The 12,201-nt window shown below is 42.3% G+C and overlaps 1 protein-coding gene across 4 annotated transcripts in view; it reads right to left on the bottom strand.

The window, feature by feature from the left end:
• Nucleotides 1-12,201, bottom strand: part of ENOX1 (ecto-NOX disulfide-thiol exchanger 1) — a 369,866-nt gene that overhangs the window by 163,052 nt on the left and 194,613 nt on the right. The window lies entirely within an intron of this gene.

The raw sequence follows: 12,201 nt of genomic DNA, 5'->3' as shown, positions 1-12,201 counted from the left end.
TTTATAAGCTTAGAATTATCTGTATATGGTACTGATAAACAGACCTTGCTGGCTAAGTAAATAATACTGATGAAATCCATTTGGCCTTTACTGTACATGTTTCTCGTAAGGACCATCAGTTTTCACAAGATTTTTTCCTTCTGCCCAGGAAAGCGGAACTGTGCAAGACCTGTCTTAAATGAAAAAAATCACTAGTTATAAAAACAGATGTTTCAATAATAACCACAGGATGATGTGGTAGGCAGAAATAACCATGTCCAGTATTTATGTTAAACTACTCTGGTTCTGTGCTAGTTTCTACTCTGTTTTTCAGAGAAGGACACAAACATTTATTCAGATGCAACTAGCCTTAGAACAAAATGTAGAATTCCTTTGCAGTTTAAACTTTTTGACCATTATTCACTTCCCAGGTTGTTTTATATCTAAAAGCAGTATTACTGGAGTGTCTCTCCTGACTGCAATCCAGCTGAATCTACAGAATTTAGGAAGTTTCAGCATTTTCTCTCCCTTGATGAGACATGTTTGTCCTATTTCCAGACTTTTACTACAAGAACATATCTATTGATGTCCATTGTGCTGATTTTGGCTGCAATAGAGCTACTTCATAGTAGCTCATATGGTGTTAGGGTTTTGATTTGTAACCAAAACTATGTTGATAACATACAGATGTTTTAGTTATTGCTGAGTAGAGCTTGCACAGAATCAAGACGTTTTCTGTTTCTCACGCTGCCCTGCCAATGAGTAGGCTGTGGGTGCATAAGGAGTTGGGAGAGGAACACACCCAGGACAGCTGACCCCAACTGACCAAAGGAATATCCTACATCATATAGTGCCATGCTTAGCAACAAAAGCTTGGGGGAAGAAGAAGGAAGGAGGGACACTTATTTGTAACAGTATTTGTCTTCCCAGGTCATCGTTATGCGTGATGAAGCCCTGCTTTCCTGGAGATGGCTGAACACCTGCCTGATGATGGGAAGTAATGAAAAGAATCATAGAATCATCTAGGCTGGAACAGATTTTTAAGAAAATCAAATCCAACCATTAACTCAGCACTGCCAAGTCCACCACTAAACCATGTCCCTAAGCACCACGTCTACATGTCTTTTAAATACCTCCAGGGCTGGTGACCTGGGCAGCCTGTTCCAATGCTTGACAATCCTTGCAGTGAATGAATTTTTCCTAACTAAAATCTAAATTACCTAAATCTAATCTCCAATCTGAACCTCCCCTGGCCCAACTTGAGGCCGTTTCCTCTTGCCCTGTCACTTGTTACCTGGGAGAACAGACCGACCCCCACCTGCCTACACCCCCCTGTCAGGCAGCTGTAGAGAGCGATAAGGTCTCCCTGAGCCTCCTCCTCTCCAGGCTGAACACCCCCAGTTCCCTCAGCCGCTCCTCACCAGACTTGTGCTCCAGACCCTTCACCAGCTCCGCTGCCCGTCTCTGGACACGCTCCAGCACCTCAGTGTCTGTCTTGCAGTGAGGGGCCCAACACTGAACACAGGATTCGAGGTGCGGCCTCACCAGTGCCCGGTACAGGGGGACGGTCACTGCCCTGGTCCTGCTGTTTCTGATACCAGCCAGGATGCTGCTGGCCTTCTTGGCTACCTGGGCACACTGCTGGCTCATGTTCAGTCGGCTGTTGACCAATACCCTCGGGTCCTTTTCCACCAGGCAGCTTCCCAGCCATTCTTCCCCAAGCCTGTAGCATTGCCTGGGTTTGTTGTGACCCAAGTATGACCCAATTCCTTGCTTTGCTTGCATATGTAGCTTTTGCTTTATCTATTAAACTGTCTTTATCTCAGCCCAGAATTTTCTGGCTTTTACTCTCCTGATTCTGTCGCCCATCCTACTGCAGGGTAGTGGGTGAGTAGTGGTGTGGGGCTTAGCTGCCAGCCCAAGTTAAAACACAACATCTGTATAAAACCTGGTGTCTGTATTCCATGCATACATATTCATATTCCACCATTTTCTGTAACATGCTATAAAACATATTGCGTACTGGCTAAGAGATCATCCTTCCATGGTGTAAGAAATTCTGACATGCAAGGATTGTTTAACCAGCCTAAACTGGGCCAAATTTATTGGCCATAATATTAAACGTTTTGTTGAACTGCAAAGAGAATTTCAGTTCGTAAGATATTTCATGTTGAACTTGTTTAAAAAGTTTGTAAATTCTCTAGCTTAAAATTTAAAATAATATTTCAAACAGAAATATATAACTTGTTAATTTGCAAAACCACATCTGGGATACTTCATTGGAAAATTGCTTAAGACATAGTTATATTTCAGACAGCAGCAGTTTAATTGTCAGGTTTTGACTGACAATTAAAAAACCCCCAGGTTTTAGAAATTGTAACTTTAATAAATTGCCAAAGAAAATCTTCTTTGGCAAAGGTACTGCAAAAGCACATTGTACAGAAGATATACTTCCACTAAGATGCAGATTAATAGAATAAGCAAGAAGAGATGTTTATATTTATATGGAAAAGTAGATCTATCTGTGGCAATAATAACATTTATTAGACTTGAGCTTATTTTCAGCATGACTGCAGGCATGTTTTAATATTCCAAACAACCACAGAATGCTTTTATTTGCTTTGTTCATTAAAAAAAAAAAAAAAAAAAGACAGAAGAAAACACCACAAATGTGTATTATTCATGGATACAGATATCTCAGCTCATAAAAGCAGTGAGCTCTCAGCACATATTTTCTACCTAGTATTATAAACCAAATGTATGAAATGCATGGTTCCAGAGAAAAGTACATGATTTTGCAGTTCACTGAATCCTTTCTTTAACAACCTTTCCGTTTCTCATTTGTGTAAGCAAATGAGAGAAAACCCAGTAGTTTCTGAAAACACACAGAACATTTCAACTTTATTTAAGAGTCAGATGAAAACAGCAAACTAGAGAAAAAGAACAGCATTTATATTAGCACAGAGCCACAGGCTCGAGGGCACCTTTGGCAGTCGTTTGGTGCAATCCCTTGCTCTAAGAGAGGCTAACTTACATCTGGTTGCTCAAGACTGTCAGGTTTTATTACCTCCAAGAATGGACAGTTCACAGCCTCTCTGTGCAACCTGCTCCAACACTTGACTACATTACTATGACTTTTTATTTTCCTAATATCCAGCTGGGATTTCCCATGTTGCAACTTGTGTCCATTCCCTCTCCCATAATCTTCCCTTAACAAGAAACATCTGGTTTCATCTTCCTTATATCCCCATTAGAAAGCTGAAGATGCATTTAGATCCTGAAGATAACATTTAGATCTTTCCTCAAAATTCCTTTCCTACGGCCAAACAGACTCAGTTGTCTTAGTTTCATCTTGTATATCGTGTTCCATCAACACTCAAGAAATCTCTGCAGTGTTCATTATAAAGCCAAAACATACAGGTGATGTCCAAATACTAGCCAAGCCAGCTGACAGATTATTATCTATTTCAAAGGGCTTTTGATCAAGTCCTTGTTCTATATGTGCATTTGAATGAACAATAAGAAAAGCAGGAGGAGGAGAAAGATCAATTATATCACAGAGCTGTTTAGTTTGGGTATCTCTGTTTTCTGTTTAAAAGATTTTTCATCAAAATTCATAACTGGAACTTAAGTGTCTTAATTCTTATTATATCAGATGTTATACACTGATGATTTCAGAAATTAGTATCAATGTCCTGATAGATAATTTGGTTTAAAATGAAACGGTACATTACACCTATCTGTTCTACAGAAGGAGTGGAAATCTTTAGATTTAATTTGCTGAGTCGCTTGTTCTTTCCTGGGCACTGCACCCAGTGACCAAGGTACACTGTGTACAATAGCTGGTAAGTGGCAGAGAACACATTGGCGCATTGCTAGCAAAACACTGATTGCTGAATTCTTATTAAACTTCAAATGTTTATTATGTCTTAACTTTCAGCTTTCAGCACTGGAATTCATCTATACCTCTGTGTGCCTTTATTCTTTGGACATTTCATGATTTCCCTTGAGAATATATGGAAAAAGAAGTTGTTTATACACACATCAGATCCAGAAATTGATTCACTTTCTCAACAGAAGCATGAACTAATAGGACACTGAAATTTTGAATCACATATTCTGTGGCTTTAAGGCAAGCTGATAAAGTCGTAAAAGGAAGCTCCCTAGAGACACTGAAACCCAGCAAAGCATATTAGAGCATATTTTCTGAATAATTTCTTATTTTTTGTCCAATACAATATATATTTTGAGTCAAACTTAGAATAATGTGATCAGTTCTGTCATCATCACATAGTGATTTGACTGCATTTTAAAAAGTCAGCCATCAGAAAGGGGATTTGCAAGCATTTCTTCAAAAACAACACAAAGCCTTCCACCACCAAGCAGACTCCATGATTCATTGTTCCCATTCCCTTGAAGCAAGAAGTGCACTTACTAGCTATTAGACATGAAGTGGCTCTAAGTCATTAGTATTTCACTTTTTCAAGGACCTTTTTTTCTTTTTCCCAGCCAGCAACATTTGCTGTGTGACAGACATCTGCAAGAAATGCGAACATATACAAAAATCCAGCTTTCTGACAACTCATGCTAAATTACTAACTTGAAGTTTCAATTTAAGGTTGCTGCTGAATGCAGCAAAGACAAAGCACAAATAAAGGCAAACCTCTGTCCTAGAGATCATGTTAGACACAAGTAAAACATGCTACTGTCAAAGCAGCTTTTACTAATTATTTCTTGAATTTGCTGCAACTTCTGCAATAATGTGATGGAGTGAAAATTTTACTAATAGAAGGATTTGAAGGTCTCCTGTAAAAAGGAGTAGGTTCTTCTGTAATTTTGATACGTTTAGATACAATGAAGGATAAAAAGTGGATTTATTTGAATTTTAGGAAATAGAGCGTCTGGCACTTGAAACATGGAAATTAAAATGGAAAAGGTGCACTTCGCTTTCTAGCACTCTTCCTGGATTATGTGGACAAGAAGATCTCATAAACATCCAGATCAAACAGGAGATAAGACCTTGAAAGTAAGGAAGTAAAATCTTAATGTGGTTTCTCAGGAAGAGAGCTTCCAGTCAAAGAGAAAGGTCTCAGAAGGCTGAGAAATGTAATTGCAGTACTTGCATCTTTGGTAGGCTTGTAATGAAGCATATCCTTAGCTTGTAATATGTTGTAATGAACATATCCTTAGGCCTTTAGAAGCTCTTAAGACCTTTTTTAGTTAAGGCCCCAAGAACTTAAACTTTTTTTGAAACAACTGGCTTTACAGGAAAGCTCACCAGGGAACACAAAAGCCTCCATCCTTTGTGTAGACAGAGCTTGTAATCTGACACACTAAGAGCATGCCAAGGTAAGTCAGAGCAGGAGTAGGCTCAGAAAGATTACTTACCAGAGGGAGAATGCGAACCAGAACCATGGCATTGGATGACATAAGACAAAACGGCAAGAAGAAATAAATTTGTGAGTTAAAAATGCAGAGATTAGAGCAAAGGCTCTCCAAACAAATGAGTTCACCCATGCCAGAGGTATGGAGGGAGGATCCTATGTCCTGTGGGAGTTCAGCTGAAAGATGGAGTGGGAGGAGGAGAAATCTCAAATGAGATGTAAGAATGATAAGAGAGGGAGGACACAACCATAAAAGCAAAGGGAGGAGAAAGGGTCAATGAGACTGGAGTAAAATTAAAGTGAGGTGCTCCTGAATGTTGTTACAGTTATTATACAAATTACATACTTTATTCACCACTTACAGAGCTGCTTCAAGAACTACATTATTGAAATCAATATAAAACTGCTGAGATGCTCCATAAACATAAGCTTGGGTAACATACCTGCCCTGCAACGTTTACCATCAAAGTGACTTTAGCAAATCTCATCCATTCAGCCATAAATAGCAACTGCCCAAAACTCTGCCACATCGCTAGTATTTCCAAATTTCAGCTATATTTACACTCCCACAGTTAGCAGCTGACAAGTCATATATGAGGGAAATTGCCTCCGTCTAAAAAAAGAGCTGCTGTCAGAGCTGCTCCGTTCCACATGGAAATAATTCACAGGAGTTATCACGAAAGAACAGCTATACTCAGAAGAGTTACCACAACAGACATTTTTACTCAACCCCTATTCCAGTACTTTTGCACAACTCTTGTTCAGCTACTGAGTTAAGTACTAGAGATAAATTTTCTTTCTTTTATTTTTGTAAAACTCCTCACAACTCCATGAGGCTAGCAGAAAAAAGAAGACTGAAGGAACCAGAATAGAGTCAGTGGGTCTACCATGAACTAAACTCCTGAGAACCTGGCAGTGTCATCAAGGTAGAGTTCAGACACAGGCAGGTAGGCATTGCCCAGGGATGGCCCCTCCCTTCTTTATCAGTGCCTGATAAATGTTGTCAATGCCTGAAAAGATGGGGATGGGCCACTCTAACCTGGGTAGTCTCAGCCTATGCCTTAGCACTGCAAAGCTGGTGGAGAAGGGTAGGTGTCTCTTGCATTTCAGTAGCCACCATCTGCGCACTCGACTCTGGCAGCAACTGCAGCTCCTCCTCTAGGAGGCCTTTCTATTTATTTTTTCTAAATCCTTTCTCCTCTTCCTCCTTGGGAAGACCAACAAGGTGAGGAGGCATCATTGGAGATGAATGGGGAGGACCGGTTGCCTTTTATGAGCCAGAGTGAAAATAAGATGCTGAGTGGTGACAAGACAGCTCTATGAGTTCCAGGAGATGTGAGCCCAGAGACTAATACCCTAAAGAGAGGAGGATGCAGAGGGAGAGGGATTTTCCAGGGGGAAAAGAGAAGAAAAGCCTCAAGCACCCACTAATAGCCTGCTACAGCCTCCTGTACTTATCCCCCAGCCCCACTGCCTCAGAGCTCCTCGCTCCTTTTCCCCGGCTGCTCTTACCTGCCTTGCCCCATCCATTCTCCTTCTCCAACCACAGCTGACCTCTCGTCTGTCCAGAGCACCTCCTGGAGTCCAGCTATTGACCCAAACCCCTCTCCCTTCTCTGCACTGTGAGCCCACCCTACTACCCCAGAAAACATGCCAGAAAAGCTTGCACTGGTCCCCCATGATGCTGGACATTTGAATGGCACACTCATCCATCCCTCTGGTGGGCAGCACACCTCTTCAGCTGGGCCAGGAGGCAGAGAAAAGGCAATGTGTCCTCCACGTTCAGTTTACAAGCCTTTGCCTTGACATGGCACTGGGCATGCGAATAATAAAATATGGTCATACCACCTGAAATATTGTCACCACTTTATGTTTACACTTTTTTTCAATGTAAATCCTGAATGGAAATCTTTATTATTTTGCTTTGATGGTAATTTAAGTAACTGCTTTATTCCCTAATCTAAGGAAAGGGAATACCATAAATGTCACAGTAATTTTAGCTAGTTTCAAAAACATTTGTAAAGATTTTAATATCATCTACTATATGTGAGAAGTATGGCCCTAGGTAAATGAATCCATAAAGAACAGGTTTTATTATAAGGTAATATTAACCTTGGTGAAATAGTCAGTATACCTGAATCACCTCTGGTTTTGTTAATGGAGACACTTCTTCCAGATAAACCTAAGATAAAAAGATGATATGACTGAAGACACTGTATGAATTTGGGACAGTTACATAGTTTTGGATCCACTGAAAACATTACAATAAAATGAAATGTAATACTTCTTTACATGCCAAATCCTCTGTCTGGTTTTGTTTGGTTCACATAACAACCCAAAATTCAAATACCCATTATTCTCAAAGCAGCACCTCACAATTCCAGACAGTAAGCATGCTTAACTGATGTTTTACATATATATATGTACATAACCACACCAGCTTTTGGACTGAGCTGTGCAACAAGTTATCGCAGCTGTAAAACAGGCTGGATAAACTTGAAAACATGTTCAGAAATCCTGCTTTGCTTAACAGCATGCCCAGTAATGCTCTCAGCTCTAACACGATGCCAAACATCACAGAATCTGCAAAATTCCCACCCTGCCACCACCACTCAGCCAGAGGAGTTCTTGTCAGGACATCACACCAAAACTCTGCTAGGAGGACCTATCTTCTGTACATTTATTAAACTGACTGCAAATCTAACACCTGCGTAGCCTCCATCTGACTATAGCAATAAAGTACGGTGGTTTTTTTCCCTCTTCTAAGTTTTCAGACTCAGGACCATCACTCAAGGGGTTTGAGGACTCCCAGTTCATCTGTTTGTTATATAGGCAGTCAGGGTGGGGGAAAAGATAGAAGACAAATTTATTTATTTATTTATTTATTCTAGGCTGGCACCCCTCCTTCTGCAAAGCATCCAGTGCTTGCCTTGGCTCACTCTCACAGGTTTCCTAAGCAGTGACAGAATGATATGGACATAATCCTTGGCATTTTTTCACTTCAGTCCAAAATGTTCTCAACAGCAACAGTGAATATTGTCCAACATAATCAGACATTGAGTAATGTGAACCTAAAATAAGACAGAGGGACCAAATGATAATAGCCAAGGTTCCCCTCCACAAACGAAGCCAGCCCATGAACTGAACCAGATGTACAAAATGCTCTCACAACCAGCATCACACATTAAATCCACACCCTCCTACCTCAGAGCTCTCATAGGCTTTATCTGTTGTGCATTCAGCAATCTCTCCCCAAATGTTTAGCTTTGTCGTTCATTTCTTCTTCAACTGACAGCTAGTAATGAGAGCAAGCATGCCCACAGTTTGTGGACAGGACTGGCTTTCAGCTGTCAGGAGGGAGAGCACTTCTTTGTTTTAATCTATTTGGCGCTCTAAAATATGTGTTCTCTGGCTGTCTTGTTCTGACCACATTCTACTCCCAGCCAAGAAGTAAGCCAAGAAAAACCCTTTGCAGGCTGCAATTAAAAAACAAACCACACAGTATTGTTAGTACCTGGATAAACAGCCATTAATTATTTAAGTGTGCATGCCAGTCCCAGTCTGTCTGGCTCTGAAAGGGGAGCTAGGGCACGTATTCTGGGCAGTGCTCTAAATGGGAGGTGTTTAGTAATTTTACAGAAGAGTGATGCATGCAAAAGCCTTAAATGTCAATATTGAAGGCTACACCAAAGTCTTTGTCAGGCTTTGAACACATGCAGATCTGTGTTATAGCAAGGAAGCTTGATTGGATTATTTTGGAGGGTAATAAATAAATGATGCACATTGCTGTACAGGTCACCTACCATTGAAAAGATGCATCATCACAGTACAGTTTTAGCCAAGATAGTTCTCCTCATTGCAATGCGAGCATGTTGACAAAACTGAGATAAAGCCTGTTGAAATACATTTGGTTGCATGTGGAAACTAGGAATGAGCCATATACCCAAGCTCATACACGACAATCAGAAGAGCAGTGGTGAGACAGGAGATGTTCACATCCCTTAAGCCAGTGCTTCAACTTCCATAGCACATGTGCTTGCCTTTTTTTCAGAGGCCAGGCACAGGCATGGAGCTACTGTCTTGGTCCTGTTAAGGACGACCATCCTTTACAGAGCAGCACAGGAAAAAAAACCAACAAACCAAACAGAAGAAGTCAACAAGTGTCTGCTTTTAAAACCTTTATCACATGTTTTGGGGTGTCACTTCTGCCTGCCCCCACCCCACTACTTTTGCAACAGGGATTGCTGCACCTAGTGAATTTGTATGGCTACACTACAAGTGAACTCTGTTTTCTGTAAATTAGAAAACAGCAAGCAAGCAAATAGCTGCATGGGGTTATTATTCTGTACCTTTATCCATTTCTTTGCCTTTATTATCTCCACAACATCTCTGTTGGAATTTCTTGATACTCATTTTAAGTCTAGCAAGTATCATAAAGTAGCTGAGACAACTTGCCTCTTTCACTTAGACATTACGTCAGCATGCCCTCTTCAGAAAGAATAAAATATTTATTATGATTAATACAAAAGGCATTACAGACAGAGCATTTCAGGAACATCAGAACAGATTAAAATTTAAAATAAGAACATACCTAATAGCTTTCTCTACTTTGGGATCTGGAAGGCTGTATTGCGGGTCTTTTACCATCTTAGAAATGACATTAAAAGATGTTCTTACACAAATTGCATTTAGGCCTAGTGCAAAACCCCAGTGAAAAGCACACTAAGTTCAGATCATTGTCTTTTTCAACTCACCGTGGGCAGGAAAAGTTGATGTCATGTTTCATATCAGCAAGCACCACTTGGGTAACCCGGAGCCTTGCTGTTATTGATGATAATGAGAAGCAAAAGCCCTTTGGGAACGATCAGCCACCATTTTAGTCCTGCTTGATCAACACCAGCTGAGGTGGGTGTAGGTCAGCTGCAGTGTGGGGCAGAGCCATAAGCAGCCTCGCTGGGACCCTGGCTTGCCGCATTTGGGCTCAGGCCCTTCCTTCGCTCCCGTCGGCATTACGCACTGCGGCCATGACGGGCCTGGCCCTGCGTCCTGCCGGTGCCAGCCCAGCCCGAGGCACCACGGGGCTGCAGCCTCGCTGGGGAGGACACTGCCCTGCCGGCCTCGCTGCCCTCCTGCTCCCCTGGCCCTGCAGAGCAGCCCGGGCATGGGGGCATGTGGAGACATCGAGCACAAGTCCTACAAGGAGCGGCTGAGGGAACTGGGGCTGTTCGGCCTGGAGACGAGGAGGCTCAGGGTAGATGCATGGAATACAGACACCAGGTTTTATACAGATGTTGTGTTTTAACTTGGGCTGGCAGCTAAGCCCCACACCACTACTCACCCACTACCCTGCAGTAGGATGGGCGACAGAATCAGGAGAGTAAAAGCCAGAAAATTCTGGGCTGAGATAAAGACAGTTTAATAGATAAAGCAAAAGCTACATATGCAAGCAAAGCAAGGAATTGGGTCATACTTGGGTCACAACAAACCCAGGCAATGCTACAGGCTTGGGGAAGAATGGCTGGGAAGCTGCCTGGTGGAAAAGGACCCGAGGGTATTGGTCAACAGCCGACTGAACATGAGCCAGCAGTGTGCCCAGGTAGCCAAGAAGGCCAGCAGCATCCTGGCTGGTATCAGAAACAGCAGGACCAGGGCAGTGACCGTCCCCCTGTACCGGGCACTGGTGAGGCCGCACCTCGAATCCTGTGTTCAGTGTTGGGCCCCTCACTGCAAGACAGACACTGAGGTGCTGGAGCGTGTCCAGAGACGGGCAGCGGAGCTGGTGAAGGGTCTGGAGCACAAGTCTGGTGAGGAGCGGCTGAGGGAACTGGGGGTGTTCGGCCTGGAGAGGAGGAGGCTCAGGGAGACCTTATCGCTCTCTACAGCTGCCTGACAGGGGGGTGTAGGCAGGTGGGGGTCGGTCTGTTCTCCCAGGTAACAAGTGACAGGGCAAGAGGAAACGGCCTCAAGTTGGGCCAGGGGAGGTTTAGACTGGATATTAGGAAAAATTCATTCACTGCAAGGATTGTCAAGCATTGGAACAGGCTGCCCAGGGAGGCGGTAGAGTCACCATCCCTGGATGTGTTTGAAAAACATGTAAATGTGCTGCTTAGGGACATGGTTTAGTGGTGGACTTGGCAGTGCTGGGCTAATGGTTGGACTTGATTGATTTAAAGGTTCTTCCTAACCTGAATGATTCTATGATTCTATCCCATTGTTCCCATATTACCCCATATACCTGTAATGTCTTAGAAAGGCTCTCTAACTTCTTTTTTTCCCTTGGTAAAGGCCAGCACTTTATCAGCCTAACACTCTCTGGAAGGCTGGACTGAAAAATACCAAATGTATCTCTCTCTTCAATTAAATGTTTTTACACACTGACCACAATCCAGTGAAATCTTTGACTTCCCTGGGCTGACTGAGCACTAAAGCCAGGCTGCAGCCATGGCCCTGGGGGTGGAGAAGTGTTTGCTGGACAGAAACAGCCGAGCCTTCCCACAGCTCGTCCTGGCACAGCCAAAGGAGCGAGACAGAGCCTGGGTCATTTTGGAAGTACAGCTGTGCAAGATAAACAGGGTGATAGCTGTTCCAGACCACAAATACACTGAGGAAAATGCTGACGAGGGATTCCTGAAGTATCTGTTTATACCGTGTAGAAGAGAAATCTGAATTAACACGGAGGACTCCAATTTCAATAACATATGCTGCAGGCTTTATGCTGTCTTGAAAAAAATAAATAAATAACTAAAAAATCTACATAAGGACTTTTTTGAACTCAGTAAGAATTGCATTTAGCTTGTGGGAATTTTATATTATACCTAATCTTAAAAGATAACACAAA

The sequence above is a fragment of the Falco cherrug genome, chromosome 2, assembly GCF_023634085.1.
Source record: "Falco cherrug isolate bFalChe1 chromosome 2, bFalChe1.pri, whole genome shotgun sequence".
Lineage (NCBI taxonomy): Eukaryota > Metazoa > Chordata > Aves > Falconiformes > Falconidae > Falco > Falco cherrug.
Note: the sequence above shows the minus strand (reverse complement) of the source record. Positions and strands in the feature narration are given on the sequence as shown.